Genomic DNA, 10,365 nt, shown 5'->3' with positions numbered 1-10,365 from the left:
ACCTTCAACGTGCTTCTTGACTCCTACTGGTTCGATAAACCTTGGTTTCTTACTGAGGGAAACTTGCTGATGTACGCATCACACCTTCCACTTGGGGTTCCCAACGAGCGTGTGCTTTACGCGTCATCAAACCACACGGTGGAGTTGGGGACGTAAGGCTTTAATTTTACTTGCAGGATTGTTAGAAGAAGGGAGAAGAGAATACACTTTGTCCAGTTCCCCGAGAGTTCGATATAAACCCTCGAGTCACCCTTGTGGAGAAAAATACTCTGCTGACACAACACTCTGCACTTGGAGTCCCAATGTCATCAACGACCTTAGAGAAAATCTAGAATACCTATTATATCACCCATTGTTTACGGTTTTGGGAGAAGAATGGAATAGACCAGACATCTAAACCCACACAATCTTAAAAAAAAGGTGCTTCTAAACTCAGCCTCCCAACCTGCACAATCATAGGTTGCGAGGGCGAACCAAGGGTGCCGTGTGTCACCTATCAGAATTTTCAGGAGTGAAGCTTAAGCATCATTATTTCCCGCTTCCCCTCAGCCGCCGCAGATCTTGTCGCCTTCACTCCCTTCGGCATCACTGCGTCCCCCTAGTGCCGGCATAGTCTATCCCGATCCGCCGGTGGTCCCTGGCTAGGTCGCGTCGACCGAATCAACCATACCCCTAACTCCATAGCCACCTCCGCCCCGGGCCCACTCTTGCTCGTTCCCGTGCCCTCGCCTGGCAGTTGCGTCATCAAATGCAAGTGGCATGGCACCCACCTCCACATGGGTGGTGCTCCTGTTGCTGCTTGATACATTCAACATGGATTATGGATTATAGTATGATAAGCTTTTTTTTCCTAGAAGACATAGGTTTAATCGAACCTTAGGAATCACTGCTAAATGGTGTAAAGAAAACATCTACAAGACTTGCTAGTTAATTTGATTTTATGTTTACCTTACCTATCTAGTTTACTCTTAAAGGGGTTGTGTTCAATGGTTGAAACAGGCTAAGGTTAAAAATTCTCCTGCAACTATGCATACTTATAGAAATGAAGTGCAAATGTGTAGTCTATTAAATAGATATAAGATATTTGTGAGCAGCACATCCGTAAATACTCTTGCCCCTAAAGCTAGAGGTGACAGGAGCCTCTTGGTCCAACCACTCTTCCCACAGCCACGAGTAACAACAATTATTAAGTAAATGAATACAGACCAAAGCATTGAGCTAGATGATTGTGTCGTTGATCCCAAATGAATCACTAAATATGTACCGTTACTTTTCCCTTTATATCACTGAGATTTGCGGTAGCACACCGTTCTCTACTCATCCCACTTCTTCCCTTGATCGATCCAATAGACATGGGTACCTAGAGATCATCGAATCGAGGCAAAGAAACAAGGATACAAGATTGCAAAACTCCTATTCAATCCTTACACATAATATAAGATTAGATGCACATAAAAGCTGCGAGGATTCACCCCAACCCACGGCCCGTGAGGACTACTCACACATAATATCAAGATCAAGATTAAAGATACAAATCATTGTGGAAAATGATTGGATTGAATTCACAATATTCTTATGGTCGTCAATTCTCAAGGATATTTCTATTACAATGGTGATGACTATGGCTATAGAGGAGATTGGAGATGGAATGGATGAACTATGGTGATTCATCTCCTTCGTTGTGGTGTAGATGGATCTGATGGATGGTGGCTCTGTTTGGTGACCAATGGCTCTCCGTTTGGTGCCGGGTCCTTTACATAACTTATAGGGTTTGACCTCGGGATTCTGCGGCAGGCCGTACGGGTGGACGGTTCGGGCTGGCCTTGCCCGTACCGGAGTTCGTTAAACCTTCTAGAACCACCTCTTCAAGCCTAGTCAACTTTGCTGCACTTACGACGCGATTTTCTTTAGTAATTGCATGTCCATTTATCATTATGACGTGATTTCATGCAAACCATTAATAGATAGGAGAGATTGCACATCTTTGCAATAATTAGTCATTAGTAACAAACTGAGAGGCAAACTTAGTCAATTTGACTTAGCTGAGGATTTAAACGCAAGAAAAAGTGACATATTTCACAACCATCAACTTCTCCAAGCTTAAACTTGATGGTCCTTGAGAAAAAACAAAGAACCATAAGGAACTTGGCGTTTAAACCAAAATGACAAGAAAGTAAACTCACTTACAAGTAGTAGCCTTTTGAGTCCAGCACTTCTTCCATTCGAAAGCTGAGCATAGTCAGAGAAGTGCCGAGAACATAATACAAGAATTGGTAACTCGAGATAACCACAATTAATATTTATTAGCATGAATAACTAGTTGTGTAAACAATCACTCTTAGCTTAAGTATTTAACGCTCAGTTTGCCAAAGAACACTAGGAAGTTTATTATCATCAAAATTAAGTATGAACATTCATGTCAAAAGAGGTATAAGCAATGAAGTATCTTATTTATGCCCACATCAATAGATCAAAACTATCAAAACACTTACTATCACTACAAACAGTTCGCAGGCCCATAACGATTTTAGTTCGTCGGCGAATGTCCAAAAACCGTCACGGACACGTGTGTCTGACGGTTTCGCAAACCGTGGCCAATGTCGCATCACAGATGGCCCGACTAACGGTTAGGGGATCCCGTCATGGATCTATGACGACTTGCGAAAGCCCAAAGCCCAGCCGACCCGCATCGTCGTGACAGCGGAAATCCGTCATGGGGGCGGTACCCCCTAGCAGAGACCATGGTGTCGGCTATGTCAGACCGCTGATTAAGGTGTCAGGCGAATGATTAACGTGTCAATCTTGTCGTGTAATGTCATCAGACACGTGGAAAATTTCTATTTGCCATATGGGACAACTTTTTTCGCAGCTGTTTGCCAATCGCAGAAGGTCACGTGGCAACTTTGTACTTTCCTTGCCGACAAGTACTCCAATTATACAAAGACACATGCTGCCTACATGTGCCATGTTTTAGGGCGACACACTACAAGAAAAGTTGTCATGGTCGACAAATTCAAAATCGCGCCGTGGTTGCTGATGCACGATCCCCGACGATTTTTCCTCTCTCTGTGGTGCATGTCAAAAAAAAATTCTCGTTTTTGAGGCCATCTAACTCGACGTAAACGTGGAAAATGCACTACACGAAAAAAAGGCACGTAGAGACGTCTAATTTACATGATAACAACCATTAATTTCATCTCTAGACGAGCGTAGAGTCGCCGAGGAAAAGCGTCTTCTTATGTACCGTCTCAGGATATGTACAAACGCTATGTAAGCGTGTTTAGAAGATATAAGACGTATTATAAAGCATCCTTTATCCCTGTAGAGACGTTTTAGTAGGAGCACATACTCATCGTCTCTACTCATGTTGAGCCGCTTTATTGCGTCTTAAATATTTGGAATGCATTTTATTTTTTCATTTTTTCTTCCATTTGGTATTGCCGATAATTACTGATAAAATCAAAACTTACTTACGCTTTGTATTACAATCGAGAAAACAATATAAAAGTAACTCGCTGTTAGAAAAATATATCTTTATTTCTTCAAAGCAACTGTATCATACAGTCGAACTATACATTTATTACAAAACGAAATCAGCCTCAACCCGACAAAATCCCTTGAATCCTCAATACTTTGTCCAACTAGTTTGAATTCATCAACCTATAAACGTTTCCATACAGTTAACCGTACATGAGCTCGCAGTTTGCAATCATAATGTCTCCTTAGACTTCCATGATATTTTTGTTGCCTGGTTTCAAGAATCATCGGAAATGATACCCTGTACATAAAGTCAAATTAAATACAGATAGGTTAACTATAAAATTTCACTAGTAAATCTCACCAATAAGAGAAATTTATCATCTATATCATTATATACATATGAAGAGTAAAAATCGTGTCTAGCATACATGAGACTAGCATGAACTGGCGCGGCAGCACGCCGCGCCTACGATGTGGTACAACGATGGTGATTATGAACATGAAGCTTATTTATATGATATCCTTATCTCAAACATACTGAATGAATGAGGAAAATTCATGTCCTACGAAAAAGTTGTAACACGCTAATCTTGAACTTTTTACCAATATATGTACTCCTAGTTTAGTACATGGTAAGATGGATCCATCGCAGGGAGCATTGGCTAGAGACACTAACATACATACATTCTTTCTCATTACACAACTGATAAAATTGACTTGCCTAAGAAGTACCACCTGAACCGTATACTTCAACTAATTAGCACGAATAAAAAAATTTAGCATGCTAAGGCGGGTGGTCTCAGTGTTCCCATGCCTTCAAACTGTTAGTGGTTGGCATTGTTATATTCATTAGCAGATAAAATGATGATGATGACTTCGCTTCTGAATCCCTCACACAATGTGCTTTAAAACTAATAAGTGGTGCCAGTATAACAGGGGTAAAGCACTGGCGTATGAAGAACAATATTAGGGAGGGACTGAAACTACCAAATGCAAAGAAACAACTAAGGCAACGCTATTGTCAGATTCAGTCAGGAAGTTGGTGGGTGCACACAGAGGCTATACTACTGGTTACATGAAAAGATATCTTCGTATAATCCGGCAAGTCGAGTTTACAAATTGACACAAAATCTCAGAATTACAAAAGTATGTAGAAAAGAGAACACGTAACAGTTGTGGAGCTATCAAGACTGATGTAGTATGTAAGCACAATGATGCTTATATATAATAAAGATAACAGTTATACCAGGAAGTAGGAACAAATATCACCTACGAATCAATGATCCCTACTTGGTTATGCAGTACATGCTGGCAACGCACACACAAAAAAACATGCGCACAAGTTACATTGCTGATAATCACAGAAATTACATGAACGCCAAATTAATCAATATCAGGAAGTGGTTGGACGGTTTTCTCTTCAAGCTAACCACAAAGTCTGCAGTTCGAAGGCTCCCTGGAGATATGGCTCTTGTAAATCTCATAGAAAAGAAAATATGTGTGGATGCTTCTCGATATTTTATTTACCATTAAACAATTAATATAAATCACAAGATAACACATATGATGAGGTTCTTGAAAACATATTCTTTGCAGGAGTCATGTGTAGAAGCATCTAACCCTTCCACTGAATACACCATTTCAGTACCCACGTTCTAACATAGAGTAACGTACTGCTTTGGCATGCACCCACTTAGAAGGGATCACGATTCTAGAAAACAAAATCATTTTAGAATGGCAATGAGCATCCAAAACCAAAGGGTTTTTCTGGGCAACAAACAAACAAATAAAAAGGTTTTGGACTAATCTGAATTGGTCTATCAAAAAATAATTCGAGAAAGCTCACTGACGATTCTCATTTCAATAATCCGACCTTCCTCCGTCCCACTAATGAGACTGAGCTTTTTCCAGTCCATGCACTCCAGTTTATTTACGCCTAAAACAAGAGGCAACGAATTTTTTTACGAAGAAAACAATTGGAAACTAATTGGCCCTCTAAGGGCAGGTACAGCGCGAGCGCTAAGGGAGAGGCGCTAGGAAAGAAAACCTGGCTGTTTTGGCAGTTTCCATGATATTCCCGGCCGTTAATTTGACATCGACGGAAAGATTGGAGCCGGACGCTTGAGAAACGCATGCAAAATAGGGGTCTTTAGCGCCGGACGCTAGTGCAGATCAGGATTTCTAGTTTTTAAGCGTCTGCTCAAGCGCTTTGTAATGTACATGCCCTAAGGGAAGTATTCTGCAGGGTCTATATTTGGTGGAATTTTCTTTGTTTTTTCACTGAAAGCAATGTTGTGAAAGAATTTTAAAAAATGATCAGAACTGCAGTGTGGCAAACAGAAATGGTTCAGAAAAATAGTTGCATGGAATCATTCAATTAGCCAATTTAAGTGTGAAATCTAAAAATAGTAACAGCAATGTCCCCAAGTTGTTAGAACTTAGAAGGATAGTGCACAAGTCGGGGATATAGCATGGTTACTTCTAGTATTACAGTTACTTGTGGATGTTCTGAGCCCAAAATTGCAATGGCTCTTCCATTAACTTTGTATACTCAAACATTCTAGGACTAAATTGGAAGGTAACACGATTTAAATCCTACATGTTATTAATAATTTATATTTGACAGGCAAATCTATGTGAATGCGAGAACAAAATGGATCTCGGTTACCTTGTAGCAATTGATAGTGTCCTGTGTGCTACAGCCAGAAGGTTGCCTCAAGCACTTCTCTTGCTAACCCTGGATGTTGTAGCAAAATTTTGAACACCTGCCGATCGATCAAATCACATATTCACTACTTCCCATGATCCATCAAATCACTGATTCACTACTTCCCATGATACTAAGCTGCTTGCAAACCTAAGAGATGTACATATGTGAAACCAACCATCAAGCTGGATCAAACACACAACGGAGAACACAGTTGAAAGAGATTATTCTCAACTAATCTACCAATTAGTATTACTGCTCTCTAGCTGAAGAACACTTAACTTGATCAGGTGTATTGATTCAATCTAGATTTGGTAATATGTGTGCACTTATCCTGGAAATCAACCTATTTGATCAGCTATTTTTATTTGTGCTTCCTACAGTGATTCCTATTTTATTATGTCGTGCATATATCAAGTCCCACCATCGTCATCTATGAGACAAAAAAAAACATTTCCATAAGAAATTATGCACTGAACCTAGAGAATTGTTCATTGAAACTATCTGTGTAATATAGTTTATTTGCAATATTCCTGTTTAAACCTTCCAGATGTATTGCCTAAGGAGTAGGCATCAATGTATATATTTAAATATAAACACTCCCACTCCAGATCTAAACTGAACCTAGACCCATGAAAAAACTAAACAATCGCAATACCTTTAAGGGTGATTTTCTGTGTGTCGTTTCAATGTAATCATGCAAGATAAACGGATCAACACTCTCATAAAAGAGGAGAGTCAGTGGCGATCTCAAAAACACCATTTTCTCAATTCCATGCGCATATCCAGCAACCTTGGAAGAAACTTTGTAATACACACTCTAATAAATTTTGATTAACCACATCTAGGTGCTTTTGTCGTACAAAATGATCTAATTCACCACGCGTGAGCTTTGAGTGAGGAAGTAGAAGAACCAGGAGAGAGCCAAGACGGTCATGTCGCAGCCGGAGATCATGCATGAGGTTCAATCTGGCCAGGTAATGTATCCCCTCCTCACCATGATCCTGAACCAAATCCATCCTGCATACAGAAACCCAATTTTTTTAGCGACCAAATAACAGATGGAAAAAAAACAAAAACATCTGAAGTTACATGTGTTGTGAAGTGTATATGTGAATTGCCTAGCTCTTTCCATCAGTTCGGACTTTTGGGTCAAGTGCTAGTGCATGAAGCTTAACATGGTATCAGAGCCCCAGGTCTCAAGTTCAAATCCTGGCTTTCACATGGTTTTCGCAATTAAGCCTAAAAATTGCTGTTGCCCCCTCTTTAGCCACCGCTGATGCCCTGTTTCGGTGTGCTCTTCTTCTTTCACGTGTTGACTTTCTCTTCTCCCGTCACACGCGAGTGGGGGTGTTGTGAAGTGTATATGTGAATTGCCTAGCTCTTTCCATCAGTTCGGACTTTTGGGTCAAGTGCTAGTGCATGAAGCTTAACAACATGTACACATATACTAAGAAAACAAAAACATCCGAAGTTACATGGACTTATAACCCTTCCAAATTTCAATTACTGTAGTTAGTAAAAGGATTTTCGTTTTTGGAAACAAAACATAAAAAATTGGCATGATAATTGTAAAAATAGAGGCATTAGGGAAGTGGTAACTACTGTAAAAGGAGGACCTTATCTGAAACACAGTGTATTATCGTTAAATATGCATTATGGTATGCACATGAAAACAAAATTAAGGAAACAAAAAGTGACGCTAATCTGTGGCCATTAAACAAATTAAGGAATTTGTAAGTTATTTTAAGCTAATGTTACCGTAAAAGGAAGGGAAGAATATATCAAAATAAAATCAGTCAAATAGATTTTTTTTTCATAATTACATATAGCCAAACAAATGGTTCACATGGATGAACTGGTGGCATATTTATAAGCAATTCCTTCTTCAACCTATACAGGAAAAAAGGAACTGCTGCTTCTCAAAAACACAAAAGTTACGATGTACTGTAACCATTCCATGCGTAATGTAACACAATGAGAAAGGGTGAACCAAGATACCTGCTCGGCTGCTCCTACTATGGGATTCCTCTGCTACCATAGTTCTTAGTGCTCCGCCTCGCGACTGCAGCGTTGACATTCTGACCGTTGTTTGGGTGGTGACAGGGCGGCTTACAGGTGATGCCATGCTCCCTGATCTGGAGCAGGCGCTAGCACTGCTGGTTATCGCTTGCGGCGATGGACCATCTGCAGGATCGAGGAGCACCGTCCAGGTGAGGAGCTGCGGGTTTCTTTACTACTGCAGACAAAGAATCCAAAACGGGAGGAACATTCAGTTAGTCAATATTGCAGTGGAAGTAATTAAACACTGGATAGAGATTGTAATTTAGATAAGACAACCTAATGATCGAAATTATCAACACATGCTATGAAGCCTCTCTTAAGCAAGAACTCACATACGGAGCTGTAAAAATAGGAACCATGAGAAAAACTCTTGTCAAATAACTGTGCATTCCATGTTCTTTTTATACAAGAAATAAAATTATCAACACTTGAAATTTGGTTATACCAAATCAGAACTGACTGATCTTGGAGCAGTACCACATAATACTTGAACCAAATCGAAAATGGAAGAAAATATAACCTTTATGAGGACTGAAAGACCTTGCCCGCGCAAAAATTCAAGCCGCCCTAAGTCAAATATACGTCAGATCTGACACTTTCTAGAGGTCAGAAAGAACAGTTCAGTTCTGACAAAAGAATTACAATACATTTCATTAGGAAAACATCGTATTAGAACCAAATTGTTTGCTGGTTTTGCTCATCTTTAACTCAGGCTTGCTTACATGCAGCCATAAGAGAACAAAACTAATTTTCATAGAAAAGCATTGGGACATGAAGAGAACTACTGAGAGATGGAAAAATAAATACAATTATGAAATATGTTAATACTCAACGTAGCGAGCCCCTTATGTGCTCGCAGGCACCTGGGAACTTCGATCATGCATCAGGAGATTGTTTTTTCGTGGACAATACATGGCCGTAGAGAGGACAACAGAAAGCATCTGTGTGGAGAAAAAAGCAGGCACCAATAGAAGGAACAGATCAAACAGTCCACTCCAAGACTTTGCAAAGCTGAAATTAGAAAGGAGGAAAAATCACTAACAAAGACACAAAGATGGAGTGGCTCCTCTTGGATCCATGTCCCAGAAGGATGATAAATAATAAGGTAAGCATTTTAGGGGCGATGACAATTAACGAAATGCACATGTAAACAAACACGCTCTACTGAACCATCGATGACCATGCGTGCACAGGAAACAGCAGAATGATAAGCACTACATCAAAGTATATTTAGCAGTAAACACAATTCACATGTAAACAAACAGGATTACTGTTGTATGGATTAGTGTTCTGCATTGGCTCAAGTGCAAAGGCAGAGAAAGGAGCAGGCACGCGACGTACATGTGGACCGACGCGACGCGTAGCTGCTGCCTGCTGGTGACCTCCGGGCCTGTGGTTGACATGGGCGTCACCTCCTCGTCGCTCCCTGTCTACCGTGCCGCCTCCCGCCAACAGCGGCGCCGCCACCCCAACTCCTCCCGAGGTGGTGCGGCGGCCAGATCGGCACCAGCTGCCTCGACGATGAAGCACCAACCGCCCAGCGATGGGAAGGGAAGACATGGTAGCGCGGGTTCCAGGAGGTGGTTGTCGACGTCGATATAGTGGAGAAGGAGCTAGGGGGTCGAGGAGGAGGCGGCGTCGGAGCAGGGGAGAGGTTAGGGTTTACCGGGTGAGCGAGTAGGGGCGCGACCGAGCAACGCGGCGGGGAAATAGAAGAGGAGGCGGAGGCACAGTGTGGCGGCGCTGCTTGTTGCCAGTAAGGGGAGCAGGGCACCATCCCTGGCCGTGGGGAAAGGATGTCGCCGGCGGCGGAAGAAAATAGAGCAGATGAGAGAAGAGATGGAGAGGTGGGGGGCATATTGGCTTATCAGCTCGGAAGTCGATGCAGCCTTAAGCGGCATAGGCAGGGAACACTTTAACCATCCAAACAAATGATACAGCCACGCGTGGAAGAAAACGTAAAGGAACGGCACATGTGTTTTCCAGCCTCCCTAAAAATCCTAGAGAGCATCTAAAGTGCACACAAAACAATATTGTGGGAATCAAACCATCTAAACACATACGTGTCACCCTATCATTAACCCCAAAGAAAATTCAAAATTTTGACAAAAAAG

At 41.3% G+C, this 10,365-nt stretch overlaps 1 long non-coding RNA gene across 4 annotated transcripts; it reads right to left on the bottom strand.

Annotated features, from left to right (window-relative positions):
• Nucleotides 1-3,848: 3,848 nt before the first annotated feature.
• LOC124681857 lies at nucleotides 3,849-10,115 on the bottom strand. 4 transcript variants are annotated; one of them, XR_006996065.1, is made up of 7 exons: nucleotides 9,593-10,115; nucleotides 8,772-9,262; nucleotides 8,528-8,591; nucleotides 8,189-8,426; nucleotides 6,846-7,207; nucleotides 6,149-6,337; nucleotides 3,851-4,936 (listed from the first exon to the last, which is right to left on the bottom strand). It is a non-coding gene; the product is annotated as an uncharacterized LOC124681857 (long non-coding RNA). The 4 variants fall into 4 exon arrangements; XR_006996063.1 differs by having other exon boundaries at nucleotides 3,849-4,936; nucleotides 6,149-7,207; XR_006996066.1 differs by lacking the exon at nucleotides 8,528-8,591 and having other exon boundaries at nucleotides 3,849-4,936; nucleotides 6,149-7,207.
• Nucleotides 10,116-10,365: the final 250 nt, after the last annotated feature.

Source organism: Lolium rigidum, unplaced genomic scaffold, assembly GCF_022539505.1.
Source record: "Lolium rigidum isolate FL_2022 unplaced genomic scaffold, APGP_CSIRO_Lrig_0.1 contig_57701_1, whole genome shotgun sequence".
NCBI lineage: Eukaryota > Viridiplantae > Streptophyta > Magnoliopsida > Poales > Poaceae > Lolium > Lolium rigidum.
The sequence above is the reverse complement of the archived record's forward strand: the minus strand, read 5'-3'. Positions and strand labels throughout refer to the sequence as shown.